Genomic DNA, 6000 nt, shown 5'->3' on the forward strand with positions numbered 1-6000 from the left:
TATAGCTGGCCAAGTTTATAAGCACAGATCCTGTTTAGATTTGTTTAACAATTATTTTAGAATTAAACATTATTGATGGCCTACCACAGTGGCTCACTCCCCTAATCCCAGCACTTTGGGAAGTTGAGGCGGGCAGATACCTTGCCTCAGGAGTTTGAGACCAGCCTGGGCAACGTGGCGAGACTTCATGTCTAAAAACAAAAAGAAAGGAAAGGAAAAAAAAATAGCTGGGTATGTTGGCACATGCCTATACTTCCAGCTATTATTCTTGAGGCTGAGTTGGGAGGATCACCTGAGCCCATGTAGGAAGAGGCTGCTGTGAGCCAAGATTGTACCACTGCACTCCAGCCTGGGTGACAGGATGAGAACCTGTGTCAAATAAAATAAGCATTATTGCTTGATCTCTTCTCACATAGGAAAAAAAATTAAATATTTGACAAATTTTTGTCGAATGTTTAAGTTACCCAAAAACATTCAACAAATTTTTGTTTAATGTTAAGTCTGTCTTTAGGTAACTGATTTTTTTGATTCTTTTTTTTACTATTGAGAGGAAACTTCTTATCAAATCCACTATCATATGCTGAAAATGTCTCTTAATATTGTCCACTTTATTATTTTATTTAATTAATTAATTAATTTCTTTTGAGATGGAGTTTTGCTCTTGTTACCCAGGCTGGAGTGCAATGGCATGACTTCAGCTCACGGCAACCTCTGCCTCCTGGGTTCAAGCGATTCTCCTGCTTCAGCCTCCTGAGTAGCTGGGATTAAAGGCATGTGCCACCAAGCCCAGCTAATTTTGTATTTTTAGTAGAGATGGGGTTTCTCCATGTTGGTCAGGCTGGTCTCAAACTCCTGTCCTCGTGATCTGCCCACCTTAGCCTCCCAAAGTGCTGGGATTACAGGCGTGAGCCACTGCACCTAGCCACTTTATTATTTTAATAAGATTTTTTTTTTTTTCTCTCACACACACAAAAAAATTGCTGCAGCAAATTGCAGTTGCTTTTTGTCATCTTTTTTTGGCTTTACTCTTCAGGTACTAGTTTCTGCATCTCCACTCAATTCTGCATCCGTAGAATGCCTTTGCTTAAAACTTTTAAATTTGCCCATACTTTTTAAAAACTAAACAAATTTAATTGCATGATAATTAAAATCAGTATTTCAATCTACCTCTTACTGTCTGCAGAAAGTATTTGTTTTTTTGTTTGGTTTTTTGTTTTGTTTTGTTTTGTTTGTTTTTGAGACGGAGTCTCGTTCTGTCTCCCAGGCTGGAGTGCAGTGGTGCGATCTCAGCTCACTGCAAGCTCCGCCTCTCCGATTCACACCAGTCTCCTGCCTCAGCCTCCGGTGTAGCTGGGACTACAGGCGCCAGCCACCACGCCCGGCTAATTTTTTGTATTTTTAGTAGAGAGGGGATTTCACCATGTTAGCCAGGATGGTCTGGATCTCCTGACCTCTTGATCTGCCCCCCTCAGCCTCCCAAAGTGCTGGAATTACAGGCGTGAGCCACCGTGCTCGGCCTGCAGAAAATATTTGAATAGGCCGGACGTGGTAGCTCACGCCTGTAGTCCCAGCACTTTGGGAGGCCGAGGCGGGCGGATCACTTGTGGTCAGGAGTTCGAGACCAGTCTGGCCAACATGGTGAAACCCCATCTCTACTAAAAGTACAAAACAATTAGCTGGGCATGGTGGCTTTAACATGGGAGGCGGAGATTGCAGTGAGGCGAGACTGTGCCACTGCACTCCGGCCTGGGTGGTAGAGCAAGAACCCGTCTCAAGAGAAAAAAAAAAAAAATTAGGATTTTACTCTTTAGTCTTTACTCCTTCAGGATTGACTTCGAGAGCTGAGTTCCTAGAGTCAGGATAACCATCGTGCTCATTCTCTCCCAGCTGAGTGCTTGAGGTTCACCACCCTGTACCCCACAAACCAACACAGGGCCAGCACGGAGCAGACATGAAAAACAAATATTGAGTTGAAAAGCACCAAATGAAAATGAACTTCAAGCTGAAGGTCCAGGACCCTCGCTCTTCTCCAGTGACTCGCACTGCAAAACTGACTCTCCCTTTTCTTTCTGTCCTTTACCACCGAATCTCCTGAGACCAGCTGATTCTTCCCTCTCTGGCCTTCTAAATGCATCTTCTCCTCTGTGCTCCCTGCATTTCTGTATAACCCTTGTAAACCCAAGTCCAGGTTTCTGCCCCTGTTCCTGATTGGTCTCTGGGCTCTCCCTGACCCTGTGGACAGCTAAGTTAATGCCACTCAACCTTCCCAAACAGGAATTCCTTCTGGCACCCTCTGCTGACCTGCGTGACTGCCTCCTTTGCCAAAGATGCAGGTCAAATTCTTTAGCCTGTCTCAACTAGCCTGGCAACATGGCAAAACACCGTCTCTATAAAATAAAAATTTAAAAATTTTTAAAAATTTCTTAGCTTGATGTTCACAGCACTGCATAACCCAGATTTATAATTGGTCAGCAGAGGAACTAGAGGCACAGATGGGTACTGAACACTTGGAATGAGGCTAGTGTGGGCAAAGTGAGAGTCTGTCTCAAAAAAAAAAAGAAAAGAAAAGAAAAGAAATGAGGCTAGTGAGACTGCAGAACTGAATTTTTTTTTTTTTTTTTTTTTTTCTGAGATGGGGTCTTGCTTTGTCCCCCAGGCTGGAGTGCAGTGGCATGATCTCAGGTCACTGCAACCTCCATCTCCCAGGTTCTCCCAGCAATTCTCCTGCCTCAGCCTCCTGAGTAGCTGGGATTACAGGTGCATGCCACCATCCCCTGCTAATTTTTGTATTTTTAGTAGAGATGGGGTTTCACCATATTGGCGAGGCTGGTCTCGAACTCCTGACCTTGTGAGCCGCCCACCTCAGCCTCCCAAAGTGCTGGGATTACAGGCGTAAGCCACCACACCTGGCCTGAATTTTTAATTTTAAATTAAAAAATGAAGCATTTATAATATTTTTCTATGAACACAGTTTACTGTTTTGCTAAACTACATTTCACATTAATCTTTGCATTACATAAGATATCATTATTGTAGCTTACATGTAGGGCGAAAACATAATTTCTTTTTTTCTTGTTTTTTTTCTATGGAGACAGAGTCTCACTCTGTGGCTCAGGCTGCAGTGCAGTGTGCAGTGGCGTGATCTCTGCCCACTGCAACCTCTGCCTCCCAGGTCAGGCGGTTCTGCTGCCTCAGCTGCCTGAGTAGCTGGGATTACAGGCACCTGCCACCACACCTGTCTAATTTTTGTACTTTTAGTAGGGGCGGGGTTTCACCAGTTGGCCAGGCTGGTCTTGAACTCCTGGCCTCAAATGATCTGCCCATCTCGGTCTCCCAGAGTGCTGGGAATATAGGTGTGAGGTACCACGCCCGGCCATAAACATTATTCCTAATGTTACACATTAACACGTCAATGAATCACTTCAGTTCAAAAATTTTAAATATACTTATGTGTCAGTGTAATATATTTATTCACATATTTTCTTTTTTCTTTCTTTTTTTTTTTTTTGAGACAGAGTCTTGCTCTGTCAACCAGGCTGGAGTGCAGTGGCAGGATCTCGGCTCATTGCAACCTCCACCTCCCAGGTTCAAATGATTCTCTTGCCTTAGCCTCCCAAGTTGCTGGGACTACAGGCATGTGCCACCAAGCCTGAGCCGAAAACCTAAATGAATTTGACCTCCTCTCTCTGTCTGTCTGTCTTGAGAAAGTACTCATTGTTCTTGAAATGCCCTTGAAACATATTTTCTTGCATAATTTGCTGTTAGCTGTATTTTTTAAATGGCTTGAGTTTCTAGATCTGACTGGATTGAACATCTGCTACACACTCTTCTGCCCTTGAACCAAACAACTACTATGTATACTTTGGGAGAGAAAGCAGTTTACCAAAAACAATGCTCAGTATAATCCCCTTTTTTGAAAGAGCATAGACAGAGAAAAGAGTGGACAACTGTCATCTTAAGGTGGCCATAAGAAACTACAGCCAAGAGACAGTGACCCTGGGCCATTGTCATTGCCATTCTGGTACCTAAACGTGAACAGTTGTGATATCTGGATGATGAAATGTGACTTCTGATTTCTTCTTTTGGCCTCTGAATAATCTAAAATATGTGTGTGTATTTTAGAAAAAGCAGAAGAAAAACAATGAAAGTTTGTGTTTTGTTTTTCTTTTCTTTTTTTTCCTGAGAATAGTCTTGCTCTATCACCCAGGCTAGAGTGCAGTGGCATGATCTCGGCTCACTGCAACCTCCGCCTCCGGGTTCAAGCAATTCTCCTGCCTCAACCTCTTGAGTAGCAGAGATTATAGGCATATGCCACCACGCCCGGCTAATTTTTGTATTTTTGGTGGAGATGGGGTTTCATCATGTTGGTCAGGCTGGTCTCGAACTCCTGACCTCGTGATCCACCTGCCTTGGCCTCCCAAAGTGCTGGGATTACAGACCTGAGCCACCACTCCTGGCCTGAAAGTTTATTAAATAACTTGAGAGGAGCCTCCCATGGTGTCTGGCTTCCCTCCAGTGATTCCAGACCTCAAGTGATAGACCCCTTTGTCAGGGAGATGTCTCCCAGGGTGTTTGGGAGGTTGAAAAAGAGGCCAAAGGCCCAGGAAGATAAGAGGGGGATGCAAGGGCTGAACGTTGTGGAGAGAGGCGTGGAGATAAAGAGGGGCTACTTGGGGCTGGGAGGAGAGCAGAGGGAAACGGGGCAGGCACAGTGGCTGGGAGCCATCCTGTGCCATCCTGAGCAGTTCGAACTTAGTGGGAGGAGGCAAAGGAGGCTTGAAGCAGGAGGTAGTGTGGTTACACGCATTTCGCAGCAAGTCAGTGGCGGCAGTGCAGCGGCTCCCCAAGAGTGGCAGGTTAGGTAGGAAGCTGCTGAACAAACCTGGAGAATGACGATGGGTGTCAGGCAGTGGGGAGTATTGGGATTCTATGGACCTTCTAAGGTTGAATCAGCCACAGTGGACGACTGTGAGCTCCTCATGGGAAGGAAACATGTCATATGGATCTTTGCATTCCTGAGATCCAGCACCATATCAAGGTTAGGGGTGGAGGTGGGAGGGTGGCTTCCGACTCCATGCTGCTGGGACTTGAAGAAGCCAGGCAGGCAGCTCCCCACTCCTCTCCCACCCCTGGCCACTGGCCACCCCTCCCCTTTGGCCATCATGGGTACATATTTTGAGGATGCACATTCCAGCTAAGGCCAGATGCTCTTTTCCCTTTTAATTTACTTTCTGAAGTTGAAATAGGCCAGGCCCAGTGACTTACACCTGTAATCCTAGCACTTTGGGAGGCCAAGGTAGGAGGATCACTTGAGCCCAGGAGCTCAAGACCAGCCGGGACAACATGGTGAGACCTCAGCTCTACAGAAAAACTTAAAAATTAGCTGAGATGAGATCTCACTATGTTGCCCAGGCTGGTCTCAAACTCCTGAGCTCAAGTGATCCGCCCACCTCCACCTCCCAAAGTGCTGGGATTACAGGCATAAGCCACTGCACCCAAGTAGTTATTTTAAAATATGCAGTAAATTGTTGTTGACTCTGTCACCCTGTTGTGCTATCAACTACTTGACCTCATTCGTTCTATCTAATTATATTTTTGTACCCATTAACCATCCCCACTCCTCACCCCCCATTACCCTTCCCAGCCTCTGGCACCCATCCTTCTATTCTCTATCTCACTTGTTTTCATTTTTGGCTCCCACAAATAAGTGAGAACAGGTGAAATTTGCCCTTTTTTGTCTGGTTTATTTCACTTAACATAATGACCTCCAGTTCCATCCACGTTGTTGCAAATGACAGGACGTCATTCTTTCATATGGTTGAATAGTACTCATTTGTGTATACATACCACACTTTCTTTATCCACCTGTTTATTGATGGACACTTAGATCGCTTCCAAATCTTGCCTGTTGTGAACAGTGCTGCAATAAACATGGGAGTGCAGGTATCTCTTCGATATACTGATTTTCTTACTCTTTGGTACATACCTAGCAGTGAGATT

Source organism: Trachypithecus francoisi, unplaced genomic scaffold (genome assembly GCF_009764315.1).
Source record: "Trachypithecus francoisi isolate TF-2019V2 unplaced genomic scaffold, Tfra_2.0 Lachesis_group1, whole genome shotgun sequence".
In the NCBI taxonomy this organism is placed as follows: Eukaryota; Metazoa; Chordata; class Mammalia; order Primates; family Cercopithecidae; genus Trachypithecus; species Trachypithecus francoisi.